The sequence below is a fragment of the Bufo bufo genome, chromosome 1, assembly GCF_905171765.1.
Source record: "Bufo bufo chromosome 1, aBufBuf1.1, whole genome shotgun sequence".
NCBI classification, from domain to species: Eukaryota; Metazoa; Chordata; class Amphibia; order Anura; family Bufonidae; genus Bufo; species Bufo bufo.
In genome coordinates this window covers 568,503,466-568,521,232 of record NC_053389.1, presented here as the reverse complement: position 1 = coordinate 568,521,232, position 17,767 = coordinate 568,503,466, and the positions used below count along the sequence as shown (strand labels likewise).

The 17,767-nt window shown below is 46.6% G+C and overlaps 1 protein-coding gene across 3 annotated transcripts in view; it reads right to left on the bottom strand.

Annotated features, from left to right (window-relative positions):
- The window catches only part of FAM107B (family with sequence similarity 107 member B), a 94,209-nt gene that overhangs the window by 57,945 nt on the left and 18,497 nt on the right, over positions 1–17,767 (bottom strand). For 2 of the 3 annotated variants that reach the window (XR_005775053.1, XM_040413149.1), the window contains exon 1: positions 10,099–10,193. The exons of the other annotated variant lie outside the window; for it this stretch is intronic. The gene's annotated coding sequence lies outside the window, so the exon portion shown is untranslated. Of the gene's footprint in view, positions 1–10,098; positions 10,194–17,767 lie in introns of those variants that run through there. 3 annotated transcript variants of the gene reach the window in all.

The following is a 17,767-nucleotide window of genomic DNA, read 5'->3' as shown; positions in this document are numbered from 1 at the left end:
CTCAGCTGTGAGCCATGCTGATTTTCAGAAGACGGGTATCATTTTAGACAGTGTCTGGTTACAAAGGGTTGATCCTGCTGACAGGTGGTCTTAAGCATTTTTTTTTTTTCAGATGGGGTAGTACCACACTGTGCGGTCGGGTTGTGTTCGAGTACCGCACGGCTCAAAAGATCTGTACTGTCAACAGCCATGCAGAATTTACGGTGGCGTGTAGCCATTAACAATACATACCCACTGAACCGAACCGGCTTCATTAGCTGAGCCACGAGATACTCAAACACAGCACGGCCGAGTCAAAACCAACCAACCGCGCCATGTGGATGTACCCTTAAGGGGACACTAACATATGAGATCATGGCTGCTCTGCTCATTTGCCATACAGTATCGCTGTTTGCCACCAGAACATCCCTGATTACACAGGACGATGTGTGCCAATATTTTATGCCCCATAAACAATGGATCGCACAACAAATGAGTGTCTGCTCCACTATTAGAAAACCAATGAACAAGAACGGCGTTCATGGAAGGACGACGCTGTCCTAGAAAAACATTGGCCATTCGGACATTCCACACTGCTTCTTGGAAAATGTTCAATGGATAGGCGAGACAAAAAGTGGATCTTTTTAGCACAAATGCACAATGCTATGTTTGGAGAAGAAAAGAGAAAAAAATAAAAATAAAAAATGATTACTGCATACCAACCCTAAAACCACATTCTATTGTAGCATGGTGGAGGGAAGATCATGGTGAAGGGGGCCCAGGAGCCAGATCACATCAGTGGATGTATTCGTATGAAGAGACAACATCTTTAGCTACAGTACAAGTCACAAACGAATGAAAAGTCCAAACTATTCACTATTAAAAGGGCATCACAGACAATGGCGGCATATTGCTAAGATATGCCCCCATTGTCTGATAGGTGCGGGTCCCACCTCTGGGACCCGCACCTACAACGAGAACGGAGCTGGGAGAGTTGTGGCTGGAGGACCCCAGGTTTCCCAGGGTCTGGCCACCACCAAGCGCTGCTCCCATACAAGTGAATGCGAGTGTACTGCGCATGCGCGGGCCCCACTCCCATTAATTTCTATGGGGGACGGGGGGACGGAAATAGTTGGCTTGCTCGGCTATTTTCGGTGGCCCCATAGAAATGAATCGAGGGCGGCTGCGCATGCGCAGTGCGCCCCCAACAACTTTCCCCACTCTGTTCTTCGTGTAGGTGCGGGTCCCAGAGATGGATCGCTAGGATATGCCTCCATTGTCTGTGATGGCAAAACCCCTTTAAATAGTAACAGACAATACCTGCCACAGCAAGAATACACCTAGCAGCTTAACATGATAGGTAAAGAAGGATGCATTGCCCATCCCAGACCAAAACCTCAAATGGAATGTGCATTGTATGCATACCTCTAACATGACGTTATTAGGAAGCAAAAAAATCCTAAAAGCAAACACACACCTACACCCAAATTCACACCTGACTGTATCAACTACACAAGGATCTTTAACGGACGCTTGGGAGACTCTTAATATAGGCTTCACCAAGGGCTAGAGACCCATTATTACATAACCTAAGGTAGAGGGAGTGACAATGGCTCGTAAGCATATTTGCCAGCTGACTCAGGAGATTAGGGTGTGCGGTACACGTATCGGGAGAGTCGCCAACTCTGCTGGAAGTCCAAGAAGCCTCAGCAAAAGGCAAATACTGGCAAGATAGTGATACCACAATAGGAGTCTGTTGGGCAGCGCAATGAATCTGAGCTAGGCCGGACTCCCACGCGCTCATGTTCAGAGATACTAGACTGCGCAGCCCAGTATCTAAAAAAAAAATGGAAATCCCGATATCGTATCGATACCGGGACAAAAGTATCGATTGGGTATCGAAATTTCGATACCCGCAACAACCCTACTCCGTAGTTCTTCCGGTGTTCCGTTCCGTGACTCCGTTCCGCATCTCCGAAATTGCAGAGCCATTCAATCGGCCGTGGATTGCCGACCCGCCGTTCGGCCGCATGCATGAGGTCATATTCAGCGTTTTTCACGCAGCCCTTGCCCCATAGAAGTGAATGGGGCTTCAGTAAAAAACACATTGCATCCGCAAGCAAGTCCGGATGCATTGTGTTTTTCACTGATGGTTGCTAAGAGATGTTCATAAACCTTCAGTTTTTTTTATCACGCGAGTGAAAAGCGTATCAAAACGCATTGCACCCGCACGGAAAAGACTGACTGAACTTGCTTGCAAAATGGTGCGAGTTTCACTGGACACATCCGGAGCCAATCCGTATAGTTCGTGTGAAAGAGGCCTTAGTGCATAGGGTTGGGATTTCATTATTCCTCATCATGTCTGGCTATAAGCACATCATGTACATGACTGACCGATATCTAACCTGCTGCTGCTACTACCAAAATGAATCTGACATGCAAAATACCGTGTGATCGGCGAGGCCCTATTGTGGCGATCAGCACTTGTATGCAGGTTTCATTTTCAGGGGTCAGCATAGTAATGACTGGCCTCAAACAGCACACTGAACTGAACGTGATGAAGGACCTAACTGTGGAATTGCCACAGAATGCATTGCACAAGGGGAAACTATCTGTGAAAACCAGCAGCATAAGGCCCCTTTCACACGGGCGAGTATTCCGCGCGGGTGCGATGCGTGAGGTAAACGCATTGCACCCGCACTGAATCCGGACCCATTCATTTCTATGGGACTGTGTACATGAGAGGTGATTTTCACGCATCACTTGTGCGTTGCGTGAAAATCACAGCATCTTCTATAGTCCGTGTTTTCCACGCAATGCAGGCCCCATAGAAATGAATGGGGTTGCGTGAAAATCGCATGGCATCCGCAAGCAAGTGTGGATGCGATTTTCATGCATGGTTGCCAGGAGAGGATGTTAGTAAATTGATAAAAGTCAATTTACTGTATTATTTTCCGTAACATGGTTATAAGGGAAAATAATAGCATTCTTAAAGGGCTTCTGTCACCCCACAAAAGTCATTTTTTTTTTTTGAGATAGTTACATTCCTTATAGCGCGATATAGGAGAATATAATCTTGTCACTTACTTTCATGCGGCTGATTCTTTATAAAACGAAGTTTTATAATATGTAAATGAGGGCTCTACCAGCAAGTAGGGCGTCTACTTGCTGGTAGCCGCAGCAGAAAACCGCCCCCTCGCCGTGTTGATTGACAGGGCCAGCCGTGATCTCCTCCTCCGGCCGGCCTGTCAGTATTTCAAAAATCGCGCGCCTCTGTTCATTCGGCGCAGGCGCTCTGAGATGAGGAGGCTCGTCTCCTCAGCACTCCCTCAGTGCGCCTGCGCCGATGACGTCTTCTCTTTCGGTGATGTCATCGGCGCAGGCGCACTGAGGGAGTGCTGAGGAGCCGAGCCTCCTCATCTCAGAGCGCCTGTGCCGAATGAACAGAGGCGCGCGATTTTTGAAATACTGACAGGGCCGGCCGGAGGAGGAGATCACGGCTGGCCCTGTCAATCAACACGGCGAGGGGGCGGTTTTCTGCTGCGGCTACCAGCAAGTAGACGCCCTACTTGCTGGTAGAGACCGGATTTACATATTATAAAACTTCGTTTTCTAAAGAAACGGCCGCATGAAAGTAAGTGACAAGATTATATTCTCCTATATCGCGCTATAAGGAATGTAACTATCCAAAAAAAAAAAAAAGAGTTTTGTGGGGTGACAGAAACCCTTTAATACAGAATGCATAGTACAATAGGGCTGGAGGAGTTAAAAAAAAATAATAATTAACTCACCTCGTCTTATTTCAGGACCTTTGATGCAAAAGGCCTCTTTCACACGAGCGACTTTTCCGTGAACGCATAGCACCCGCACTGAATCCTGACCCATTCATTTCACTAGGTCTGTGTACACGAGCGTTTTTTTTTTTTCACGCATCAGTTCTGTGTTGCAGTTTTTCACGCAGTCCTGGCCCCATAGAAGTGAATGGGGCTTCAGTAAAAAACACATTGCATCCGGAAGCAAGTGCGGGTGCGATGCGTTTTCCACTGATGGTTGCTAAGGGACGTTGTTTGTAAACCTTCAGTTTTTTATCACGCGCGTGAAAAACGTATCAAAACGCATTGCACCCGCGCAGGAAAAAAACGGAACAACTGAAAGCAAGCGACAGTATTTGTAAATGACCCCCAATGTTTCAGCAGAAAATGACCTATGGTTTAAATCATGTTTTTATGTTAATTTTCCATGTTAACATCTAGATTAAAAAACAAAACATAAAATCCTGCAGTTTTCGCACCGGCCACTAGGCCTAATAATAGGTGCCACTTCTTGGTTTGTACAAGTAACTTCACTACAGTTATCTGCTTATCATTACAGGCAGGAGTACAATGACATATCACCTCCATATAGATAACACCAGGTCCAACAATCACAATAGGTGACATCACAGCTCATCTACTCCATCCTGACCCCTGCACAGGTCACACAGCATGCCTAGAAAACTCTCCCACGGAAGTCAATGAGGTTCACTCCTGTCCATTGTGTCAATGGCCCATGGTGGCTGCTGTAAAGAACATAGGATAGGCCATCAATAACAGACCAGTGAGGGTCCACCTCTCAGAGCCCTCACTATTCAGCTGTGTGAAGGTGTCACAGCGGGAACGACACGTCCATCAGTCACGTGGCCGTTCTGCAGCTCAGTCCTGTTTAAGTGAATAGGATTAAGCTGCAATACCATACACAGCCACTAGGCAATCTAAGGCACTGTAGGATATTAAGAGGCGGCAGTGGGTTTGCCTGGAGTCAACCCCCCATCAATCTGATACTGATGGATAGATCATTAATATGAAACACACTCCCGACCACCAGCCGGCCGGGAAACAGCGGAGCGCTCAGGGGCTCGCTGTCTCAGCTTCCATTGCAACGGGAGCTACTGAATAGTGAAGTGTCGGCCCGGCCTGCTGTTTCCCGGCCACCTGGTGACTTAGGCTACTTTCACACTGGCGTTCTGGTTTCCGTTTCTGAGATCCGTTCAGGGCTCTCACAAGCGGTCCAGTTTTGCCCTATTGCATTCTGAATGGATAAGGATCCGCACAGAATGCATCAGTTTGCCTCCGTTCAGTCTCCATTCCGCTCTGGAGGCGGACACCAAAACACAGCTTGAAGCGTTTTGGTGTCCGTCTGATGAAACTGAGCCGAACGGATCCGTCCTGACACACAATGTAAGTCAATAGAAAACGTATCCTTCCTTCATTGACTTTCAATGGTGTTCAAGACGGATCCGTCTTGACTATGTTAAAGATAATACAAACTGATCCGTCCTGGCACACAATGTAAGTCAATGGGGACGGATCAGTTTTCACTGACACAATAGAAAACGGATCTGTCCCCCATTGACTTTCAATGGTTTTCAAGACGGATCCGTCTTGGCTATGTTAAAGATAATACAAACGGATCCGTTCTGAACGGATGCAGACGGTTGTATTATCTGAACGGATCCGTTTGTGCAGATCGATGGTGGATCCGCACCAAACGCGAGTGTGAAAGTAGCCTTAGTAAAATAAAAATTGGCATTTCATTTATTTTTTTACATTAATAGGGCGGTCTATTTACAAGGTGGAGCAAACATGGTGAGATGTATGGGTGCATGTGGTTTTTACCACTTTTACAAAATAAAATTACTTTTTATGGAAAAAATTGTTTTTTAAATAAACTTTATTAACGTTGAAATATTTTTTTACCCTCACTAGGGCCATTGTTTTTATAATGCACAGATATGCCTTGTATACCAATGCATTATAGCCCATCACTGTACAAGTGACAGGCAGTCTATTACTGCTGCACAGCCTAATAGACCTACAGCCATGGCAGTCTTGGGGGCCATTGGTATACCCCTTGCTGCCATGGCCAATGGTGGCAAAGGGAGCCCTGTCCCTCTGTCAAGATGCTGCAGTTGATATTGACTGTTTGGTGATTAATAAGTTACTGTTTCCGTTTCGCAAAAAACGGATCGCATACGGAAACCATACAGATATGTTTTGTGGAATAACGGAACGGAAGAGGACTTAGGGTACTTTCACACTTGCGTTAAACCTTTCCGGCATTGAGTTCCGTTCTAGGGGCTCAATACCAGAAAAAAACTGATCAGTTTTATCCTAATGCATTCTGAATGGAGAGCAATCCGTTCAGTATGAATCAGGATGTATCAGTTCAGTCATGCTGTGGTATTTTCTCCGTCCAAAATTCCGGAACACTTGCCAGAATGCCGGATCGGGCTTTATTTTCCATTGAAATGCATTAATGCCGGATCCGGCCCCAAGTATTCCGGAAAAACAGATCCGGTTTTGCGATCTGTGCATGTGCAGACCTTTAAAAATGTGAAAAAGATAAATACCGGATCCGTTTTTCCGGATGACAACCAGAGAGACGGATCCGGTATTGCAATGCATTTGTGAGACAGATCCGCATCTACAAATGGTAACCGTTTGCATACAGATTGCCGGATACGGCAAGTGTGAAAGTACCCTTAAGGCTACATGCACACGACCGTGCCGTTTTTTGCGGTCCGCAAACAGCGGATCCGCAAAAAACAGAAGCCGCCCGTGTGCCTTCCGCAATTTTCGAGACGGAACGGGTGGCCCATTGTAGACATGCCTATTCTATAGACATGCTATATTTTTTTGGCGGGGCCTCGGAACGGAGCAACGGATGCGGACAGTACACGGAGTGCTGTCCCCATCTTTTGCGGCCCCATTGAAGTGAATGGGTCCGCACCCGAGCCGCAAAAACTGCGGCTCGGATGCGGACCTGAAAAACGGTCGTGTGCATAAGGCCTTAATCAGAGAGAAAAAAAAAAAAAACGGATCCGTGAAAAACGGACCGCAAAACAACAACTTTTGTGTGCATGAGCCCAAACACTGAGAAAGTCCGCACTGTAAACAGACTCCCGCTGCGGGTTTAACCTTCAGGGTACATGCACACAATGCGGATTACACTGCGTTTATCCGCACTGATTTTTGTGCAGAAAAAGCGCAGAGTAGTACAGTACCAGCGAAGTGAATGGGATCCGACAACCCTCATGTAGACTTCGCTTTTTTCCATGTGGGAATTGATCTGCCGAGCGGATTTAGAAATCCACAGCATGACAATCGATTGGCGATTTTCTCGTGTGGATTTCACCCTTTGTAATGTCAAAAGAGAGACCTCGGCCAAATGCACAGCAGTAACAAGTAATGCATGCCGATTTTCGTGTATAAGACCTCATGCACACGACCGTATCCATTTTGCGATCTGCAAAACACGGATGATGTCCGTATAACGTCTGTGTTGCATCCGTTCTTTTTATTGCAGAACCAATGACTTCAAGAATAGGACATGTTCTACGTTTTTTTCAGAATGGACACACGGATGCGGACAACACGCAAATGACATCCTTGTGCGGTCGATTTTTTTTGGCGGACGCATAGAAATTAATGGGTCTGTGTGCAATCCGCAAGAAATGCGGATCAGACACGGATACTAAATACGGTTGTGTGAACGAGGCCTCAATGCAGCAAAATCCACATGAAAATCAGTGCGGAAAATCAGCATAAACTACACAGCACCTAGAGTAAAAGCTCATGCACACGACCGTATTTTCTTTCGTGTCCGGTTGTTGTTTTTTTTGCGGCCTGCATGTGGAACCATTCACTTCAACGGGTCCGCAAAAATGCCTGCATGGCTGTTCCGCAAAAAAGATAGAACATGTCCTATTCTTGTTACAATGGATCCACACACACACACACAAAAAAAAAAAAACAACACGGATGTCACACGGACGTCATCCGTATTTTTAGCGAATTGCAAAATACATACAGTCGTGTGCATGAGCCCTAAGTAACAGTGCTGTCCAGACAGATCCAAGAACCATGGGGCATAAACACTGATCGCACTATTGTTTGTCTGTGATAATTTATGATCAGTGGGCAGCAGGGTGGCTCAGTGGTTAGCACTGGTGCCTAGCAGCGCTGGGGTCCTAGGTTTAAAGGGAACCTGTCACCGGGATTTTGTGCATAGAGCTGGGGACATGGGCTGCTAGATGGCCACTAGCACATCCGCAATACCCAGTCCCCATAGCTCTGTGTGCTTTTATTGTGTAAAAAAACCTTTTTGATCAATATGCAAATGACCTGATATGAGTCCTGTGTCCGGAGATGAGTCAAGCGGAAAGGAGCCAAGCACCACCCCGCGTCTTCCGAATCTCCTCCTTGCTGGCTGACGTCACAGAGCTGGAGCGCCGAAATCTCGCGATGTGCGAGCTAGCGCATGCGCAGTGTCGGCATCATGTTCATTCCCTGTGCTGGCATCAGCACAGGGAACGAACTACGCATGCGCTAGCTCGCTCATTGCGAGATTTCGGCGCTCCAGCTCTGTGACGTCAGCCAGCAAGGAGGAGATTCGGAGGACGCGGGGCGGTGCTGGGCTCCTTTCCGCTTGACTCATCTCCAGACACAGGACTCATATCAGGTCATTTGCATATTGATCAAAAAGGTTTTTTAACACAATAAAAGCGCAGAGAGCTGTGGGGACTGGGTATTGCAGATGTGCTAGCGGCCATCTAGCAGCCCATGTCCCCAGCTCTATGCACAAAATCCTGGTGACAGGTTCCCTTTAAATCCGACCAAGGACAACATCTGTATGGAGTTTGTATGTTCTCCCCGTGTTTGTGAGGGTTTCCTCCGGGTACTCTGGTTTCCTCCCACACTCCAAAGACATACCGATAGGGACCTTAGATTGTGAGCCCCATTGGGGACAGTGTGATGCTAATTCTGTAAAGCGCTGCGCTATATAGTACCGCTATATAAGTGCATAAAATACATCAGTGTGAATACTGCCATATAGAACCCCTCTGATGGCTGATTCTAAAGATCTGTACACATCAAACTGCAGAGGTCATATTACTTTATATTCAAATCCCAGTGGTCAGCGGAAGGGGGATTATGGATTCTTCTTCAGGGGCGCGTTTTGAGCCACGACGGTGGAGCACTTTAGCCTCGGCATGCTGAATCCTTTACAGAAAGTTCCTCTCGGGCGACTTGCAGAAATTCTGCAGGAATTTCCAAACCGATTTCTGTGCCTTTCCACAACCAATCGGCATCACAATCCATGTGTTACTTTGGGATTTTGTAGAGGATTTGCTGCGATCTCATCCTTCCATTGAAAAGGGTGAAATCCGCACCGAAAACTGACTGACATGCCTCAGATTGGAAGGGCAGGTCAATTTCCGCATGGAAGAAAAAAAGGCAAAGCGGACATTAGATTTGTCTAATCCCATACACTTTGCCGCTACTGTATTACGCTGCGGTGTTCCTGCGCCTAATCTGCAGCGCGTGCCATGTGACAGATTTGTAGATTTCTTACAAAACTCTGTGGTTTGGGAACTTAGTTCTTTGACGTCACTGAAATGACCCCAGTGTGCGGTGATAAAGCTGTATGGAGAGCGCAGCGGCAACTGGTTGTCACATTGGGGTTTGTTCATGAGCGCAGCGCTGATCTACACCACAGTACACTGGATCCAGAGGCGGACCTTTCACCATTGTCCTCTGACTGCCCTTTCAATCGGCTGCTTTGATCCTGAAGAAGTGATCCGCTCTCTCATCTGCATTGAGCCAATTCTACCTTCTGATGTAGACGCAATGAATGGTTTAAGACAAGGCTGGGGGGGCTCCCATCATCCTCTGCCCCCTGGGATGATGGGGGTGATCAGATCACTAGTGCACACCACAAAGTTCCCTTACATCACCCACTCTTCCCTTTCACCACCTCTGGACACTAGATGACACAACGTGCCACCTCCATATGTTACCCTGTGTAATCATGTGCAGATGTAGCAGGGCTGAGTGTGTCATTCGGTGATAGCACTGTGCAATCAGCCATACGTCAGCTCCATGTGTTCTCATTACAGACAATGCAGCCCTAGAAAGATTGCGAACTTCAGCTCTGCTACATCTGTACTCCGGATTCCTGCATAAACTCCATCGTCATGATGACAATTCTCCCCTCCCCAATCCCATCAGCCTGACAATGAATCAATACTACTCCATGGGCTCGTGCAGGAGAAGGGCTGGCTATGAGGCGCCCACTTACCGCCTTGTCCCTGCCGATGGCTCCCTGCAGCCCCGATGGATGTAGCAGCCGCTTCCCCCGGGCGGACACTTCTGCTGCCCTCTTCCCTCACAATAACCTCCAAGGGGAGGAGAGGGAGTTCCCGGGCCCGCCCCCGCCATAGCCTCGCCCCCGCCCCGCCATAGCCACGCCCCCTCCGACCGGCGCGTTCCCATCAGTGTTTGTTGTGATGTCTGTAACTCATTTACCTCAGCCCTGGTCCGGAGACCCGCCATGTGCGCAGTCTCAGGCTGGGAGGATAGACAAACTAGTCTGCCCCTCTCAGATGCAAAGGAGATATCACTGCCATCACTACTACATTTCCATCATCCTTAGTAGCTCAAGTTTTACAGTAAATGCTGGTAATGAGTTCTTATCAGTGTAGACCTGAGTTAGGCCTCTTTCACACTTGCGTTGTCCGGATCCGGCGTGTACTCCACTTGCCGGAATTACACTCCGGATCCGGAAAAACGCAAGTGTACTGAAAGCATTTGAAGACGGAACCGTCTTCCAAATGCTTTCAGTGTTACTATGGCACCCAGGACGCTATTAAAGTCCTGGTTGCCATAGTAGGAGCGGGGAGCGGGGGAGCGGTATACTTACAGTCCGTGCGGCTCCCCGGGCGCTCCAGAATGACGTCAGAGCGCCCCATGCGCATGGATGACGTGATCCATGTGATCACATGATCCATGCGCTTGGGGCGCCCTGACGTCACTCTGGAGCGCCCGGGGAGCCGCACGGACGGTAAGTACACTGCTCCCCCGCTCCCCGCTACACTTACCATGGCTGTCAGGACTTTAGCGTCCCGGCAGCCATGGTAACCACTCTGAAAAAGCTAAATGTCGGCTCCGGCAATGCGCCGAAACGACGTTTAGCTTAAGGCCGGATCCGGATCAATGCCTTCCAATGGGCATTAATTCCGGATCCGGCCTTGCGGCAAGTGTTCCGGATTTTTGGCCGGAGCAAAAAGCGCAGCATGCTGCGGTATTTTCTCCGGCCAACAAACGTTCCGTACCGGAACTGAAGACATCCTGATGCATCCTGAACGGATTACTCTCCATTCAGAATGCATTAGGATAATCCTGATCAGGATTCTTCCGGCATAGAGCCCCGACGACGGAACTCTATGCCGGAAGACAATAACGCAGGTGTGAAAGAGCCCTTACATAGAATCTTTTGCATTCATTAGGGTACTTTCACACTAGCGCTGAGTTCCGTCCTAGGGGCTCAAATCCGGAAAAGAACTGATCAGTTTTATCCCCATGCATTCTGAATGGAGAGTCAGTCCTTCAGGATGCATCAGGATGTCTTCAGTTCAGTCTTTTTGACTGATCAGGCTTTTCAGAAAAACGTAGCATGCAGTATTTTTACCTCCGGCCAAAAAGCCTGAACACTTTGACTGAACGCCGGATCCGGTCTTTTTCCCATTGACTTGCATTAACGCCGGATCTGGCGCTGTGTGTTCAGTCAAACCGGATCCAGCTTTTGCATGTTAAACCCGAAAAATGTGAAAAAAAAAGTTAAAGTCCATAAATGGCGGATCCGTTTTTTCCAATGCATTTTTTCATTGTGATCAAAATCCTGATCAGGATTCAAATGTAATCCGTTTTCACACGTTTTTCCGGATCCGGCGGGCAGTTCCGGTGTCGGAATTGAACGCCGGATTAAAACAACGCTAGTGTGAAAGTAGCCTAAGGTTTTCCAATTTGTCCATAAAAAATGTTGGCTGTCTGTGATATTGGGATAAGTTGTCCAGAAAAAAGACAAATTCTGGTTGGCGACCCTGGCCGCAGCGCAGCTTGAACCCATTAAACTTTGCCATCATTAACCCAGAACAGAGAGAAAAACCTGAAATGAGTTAGGCTGGTTTCACATCACGTTTTATGCCTCCGTCTGACATATACGTTAGAAAAGAAAAAGATACAAAAACGCAGCACCCCACCTTCTTGTATCCTGCAGAGTCCGGTAAAAAAAAGGTATACGTTCTCTCTTGCAATGTATAGGAAAGCGCAAGGGGCCGTCATTGACGGAAGATATGTGTCACCGAGGTTCCTGGCCTCGGTGAGGTAAGAGTCGGTAATTTTGTGTGCTGACTGACACTATTGGTTATTTAGTGTGGCTGTAAAGCCGATCCGGGCCGGCTCTTACTGGGAGCAGCCAAAGTGCAGGGTGGGTGGCTGTTCCCCACGTTCCAGGCCGGGTTTTGGTTTGGGATAAAAACCCAGCCAGCAGTCTCAGCTGGGTGGATTGTCCTCCATCTGACAGTGGAGCTTTGTCAGTCTGGGTGTTTGGGCCGGGACTAAGGCCTGCTAGATTTGAGAAAAAGCACGTGGACTTCTGCTTCACCCAAGGACTTGTGTGCTGCCGCCTGGTGTGAACAAACACCAGACTCAAGGTGACTGTTTTTCCTTGAAACTGCCTTTTTGTTGTCACTTTACTTGTGTGAATAAAACACTGCACTGTTTAATGTTATCATTGCCTCTGTACTGTGTCCGCAATCCTGTCTACCAGAGCAAATCCCCACAAATATTTTTTTTTTGGGGAACTCGATGGTGAACAGATACCACTGTATGGCATCAGTCTGAGGCATCTGTTTGATGTATATGTTTTTTGTATGTGTTAAACAGATGGGATAAACGTGATGTGAACCCAGCCTAAGGCCTCATGCACACGGCCGTTGTTTGGGTCCGCATCCGAGCCACCGTTTTGGCAGCTCGGATGCGGACCCATTCACTTCAATGGGGCTGCAAAAGATGCGGACAGCACTCCGTGTGCTTTCTGCATCCGTTGCTCCGCTCCGCGGCCCAGCTAAGAAAATATAACATGTCCTATTCTTGTCCGCGCTTTGCGGACAAGAATAGACATTTTATATTGACGGCCGCCTGTTCCGTTCCGCAAATTGCGGAAGGCACACGGACGGCTTCCGTTTTTTGCAGATCCACGGTTTGCAGACCGCAAAAAACAGAACGGTCGTGTGCATGAGGCCTTAGTTGTATACTGCTGCAGCAGGCACATGACCGCTTGGTTCAAACCACACCGTGCCAGGGTTGCCAACCTTTTTCTGAACAACTTCTCTCAAAATCACGGACAGCCAACCTTTTTTATGGACCAATTTGAAAACCATAATGAATGATGAAGATTATAAGTAATACATGTCTATAGCTCAATAGACTGATAAGAACTCAATACCAGCATTTACTGAGCGCTGGAAAATAAAGGTAATTACCACCAAAATAATCTAGTCAGGTACCGCCAACCTCAAAAAAATCAAGACCACGTCTAGTTTTTTTCACGGACAGAGAAAAATATGAACTATTCTTACAGACTGTCCAGAAATTTCTTACCTGCACGTGACCAGTGATGGCTCGCTTGGGGAGGGACACATCACCACTGCAGCCAGTCATTGGCTGCAGTGGCCCACATGACCCAGTACAGGCCAAATGTTCACATGCAGCTCTTAAATTCCAGAGAAGATAGCGCTGGACCGTAGCAGTCGGACCAAGCATCAGGTGAGCAGGTAAGTACGCATCACTGACAGGTCCTGCAGGGTGAGGGTTTAAAAGTTGATACCAGGCTGGACAGCCTCAACGGGGGTCATTTACAAAGACAGGTGTTTTATGCCGGTCTTTGTTTCCCCCTGCGCTACTGCAGGATTCGGCTAACTTATGACGAGGCGCACTCCAACAGTCCTCGTGCCAGGTGTAAAAACTACTTCAGCCCCTGACTGTCAGAAATGTAGCAGTTGACTATCAAGGAATTTTTTATTTTTTGCACAGAACCTTATTGTTTGTGTCCCTTAATAAACTTCTATGATATCACAAATCTCCATGAGATACTCTGTTGTGAAATCACAACTGTATGTCTGTCAGTAAAGTTACTGTGACATTACAATGGTGTTCCGGTCAAGTTAGCTTCTGTGACATCACAAATTGGTTTCAGGCTGGCAAGATGTTGTAATGTCACAGCTCTATTTCTGTCAGGTTAGCCATTGTGACATCATAACTGTCAGGTAAGCTGCTGTGACATCACAAGTGGATTTCGGGCAAGAAAGCTGTTGTGACATCACAACTCTCTTTCTGTTAGCTAAGCTACTGTGACATCACAACTCTTTCTGTCAGGTAACTACTGTGACATCATAACTCTTTGTCAGGTAAGCCACTGTGACATCATAACTCTTTCTGTCAGGTAAGCCACTGTGACATCACAACTCTTTCTGTCAGGTAAGCCACTGTGACATCACAACTCTTTCTGTCAGGTAAGCCACTGTGACATCACAACTCTTTCTGTCAGGTAACTACTGTGACATCACAACTCTTTCTGTCAGGTAAGCCACTGTGACATCACAACTCTTTCTGTCAGGTAAGCCACTGTGACATCACATGTAGTTTCCAGACAGGAAAACTTTTGTGACATCACAACTCTGTTTCTGTCAGGTTAGCTGCTGTGACATTAAAATTAGGTTTGAGGTAGGTAAGCTGTCATGTTCAATAGTTTTATTATAACAAATACTTATTATTGATTTATTTGGAATAGTAAATTTAGCTCCTCTCATTACTTTTTTTTTTTTATACTTCAAATGCACTACCTAGTTGGACATCCTCAAATTCGGTTGCATATTAGTGTATTACAGCAGTAACACCAGGACCCTCGGCTCTTCTACTTTACGAAACTTCCGCCAGAGCAGCCATTTCCTGTGTGTCGAGAGGGACCAGGAAGCGGAGACCAGCAAGGAATCGGTAGGTGCCTGGGAGCGCAGGTGAGGTGAGTTATATCATTCTGAGCACATGTAAAAACAAAAAGAAGTCCCTTTAAAAATGGACACTGCCGCAGACATACAATTCTTATTGTCATCTACAAGCCTATAGAAAAGGGTAGATGTGCTTTTCACTTTATGTATATGGGACATGGGTGTAATTATATCTGGGCTTTATTAAATGGGTCATCCAGCCATGATAAATAATTTTGAGAACATAATGTTAAATTCCATTTCTTTTCACTATGGCTTCATGTAAATAGGCATACTGTAACTGTATTTACAGGGGTTATCTCATAAAGACAACTCCTTTAGAAACAGAGGCCAGTGCAATGGTCATCTGATTTCTGCAGGTCTGGCATCTCTATCCCCCTGTAATCAGAGGTAGGCCATGCTAAAGGGCAGTGTCGGACTGGGGCACCTAGGGCCCACCAGTAAAATTTATTTTGGGGGGGCCACTATACGGATACATTTAAATATATAAATAATCTAACAAGTTTTTTTTATATGAACATCGTCTGATTGAGATCCTGTACATGGAATATATGTATTTAGTGCAGTAAATCTACTGTGTTATCTGCCACTTGTGCCGGGGGTGGGAGACCAGGGGCCCACCGGGGGATTCCCCTGTGGGCCAGTCCGAGCCTGCTAAAGGGGATCTTTTTTTTTTTTTTTTTTTCCCCTCTATATGGAAATACATGTATAACATGCACTACATACATGGCATTTTGTGTATGGCCAGTGATGTTTTTATTTTTTCCAAGCAGCAGCACACTCTGGGTTTGGTATTATGTGCCATTTTTCCAATAGGTTTCACTAGAAGTGTGAAAAAATGCCATGAAAATCACATATACAAAATGACACCATAAAAAAAAAAACACCATAAAGACACGTCGCATAAAAAAAATGCGGATATGCATTTTTCATGCAGTTTAAAAAGCGAGAAGAATACTTTGAGTGAAGGAGGCCTGAAAGGGTCTTTAGATGTTAAGCTGCTCCCAAAGTGTCCCGTTCCTGGGATCCCCAGTGATCAACTGTAATCTGTGAGGAATCAAGGCAGTAAGAGTTCAGTTTCCCTGCAGCGCCACCATGGTTCAAAGCAGTGTAATGCAGGCCAAGTCCTCCAGGGTATGACATGTTGTCCATTCTCATGAAGAAATAGGGTTAGTGTAGAGTAGGACCCCTCTGTATTAACTCATTCTCAGAGTTCTCTGATGGGATACAATTTCTATTTTGGACAAACTCTTGTAGACATACATTTTACCTGCAGGAGGAAGAATGTAAAATCTTATTGACTTAATAGGGCATATGGATAGGTGGTCTTGTGGTGAGACATGCCCTCAACAACTAGACACTCAACAGTTCTACTGAATCAAACTTATAGTACCAGTGTTTTGAAGTGGATGTGGATGCACTGGGGGTGATCAAACTGGTGTGAAGTACAACTGACTTAGTTGCCCCTAGCAACCAATCAGATTCCATCTTTCGTTTTCCAATAGACCTGTGAAAAATTAAAGGTGGAATATGATTGGTCGATATGGGCAACTAAACCAGTTCTACTTTACACCATTTTGATAAATCTCCCCCACTGGGTCTACTGAATGTACAGGGCCTCCCTGGTCTTCACCTTCTAACCCATGTGCAAGGATCTGGACTCTGCTGCAGGGGAACCAACAGACCACTATCTCTTTGAGTAGTCTCTGTTCCATTAGATTGCTGACCCATGGGGGTCAAGAGACACTGAAGCGAAACACTGTGGGGCTCAGAGAAAACCATAATCGGGGACAAGCCGCAATAAGGGCAGACAGTTTGTGCAATCCATAGTCACTTAAGGGCAGGCAGCTCAGGGTCAGTACAGAGATCAGACTGAGATCAAGTCAAGCAGAGAAAGGTCAAATCCAGAGATCAGGCAGAAGTTGGTAAGTGGTAGACAAACAAGAAAATGGCACACCTTTGCAGGACACTTGAGTACTAGAACCTATTACTCAGACATGCTCCTTCAGGGAAAGGTGCCTTAAATACTCTAGGGTTGCAAGCCATAAGCTAGGGAATATTAATCCTTTAAGAACCGGAGAGAGAGCATGCACGTCATATGGGCAGTGAGTGGCACAGCTGGCAGGGAGCAGACCTGCGGGAAGGAGGAGGACAGAGTAGTGCTAAGGAGCAGAGTGACGCTGTTGAGCATGGGTTGCGGGGGAGCAGAGCAGGCAATCAGGTGTGCACTTCAGCAGCCATGCCCAAGAGGGAGATGGCGGTGGGCACAGACCACTGGAGCAACAACCAGAGATAGCCACTCTGTGTACATACAGCCTAGATTTGGCTATACACTTTTTAGCAGGATCTGCTAATGATCTAGTGTGTAATTGTGGCCTCTTTCATTCATTTGTGTTCTGTCCGCATATTTCCAGTGTAATTTGGGTGAAGCATTTTCTCACCCTGTCTGCTGTGTTTTCTTATGCAGTAATCCAGACCTTGTGACATGTGTTGACATTCTGGCGTCACAGGACTGCACTACAGTTGTGACATTCCCCCTGTGTACACAACCAACATTGTAAAAACATTTTGCTGCTGAACGTGTGTATACAAACCTATGAAGGGGAATACTGTGTCAGAAACTTTGCAGCACTACGCCCACGATCATAATATGAATCCTGAGTCTTATCCTTGTTACACATGGGCCTATTCCATAAGTGGATTGCATACATATATCATTGTACGCAGCTGGTCAATATATCTATATACATGGACGCAGCCAAGTACACAAACACTGCCACATGATTTCATTTTCATGTTATCTAAAAACAATCACAAAGTCTGAACATGATATTTCTGTCTTGATCAGGCCAAACGAAGGCAGAAGTGGCATAGGCACGTACTTTAAAGTGAACCTGTCAGGTC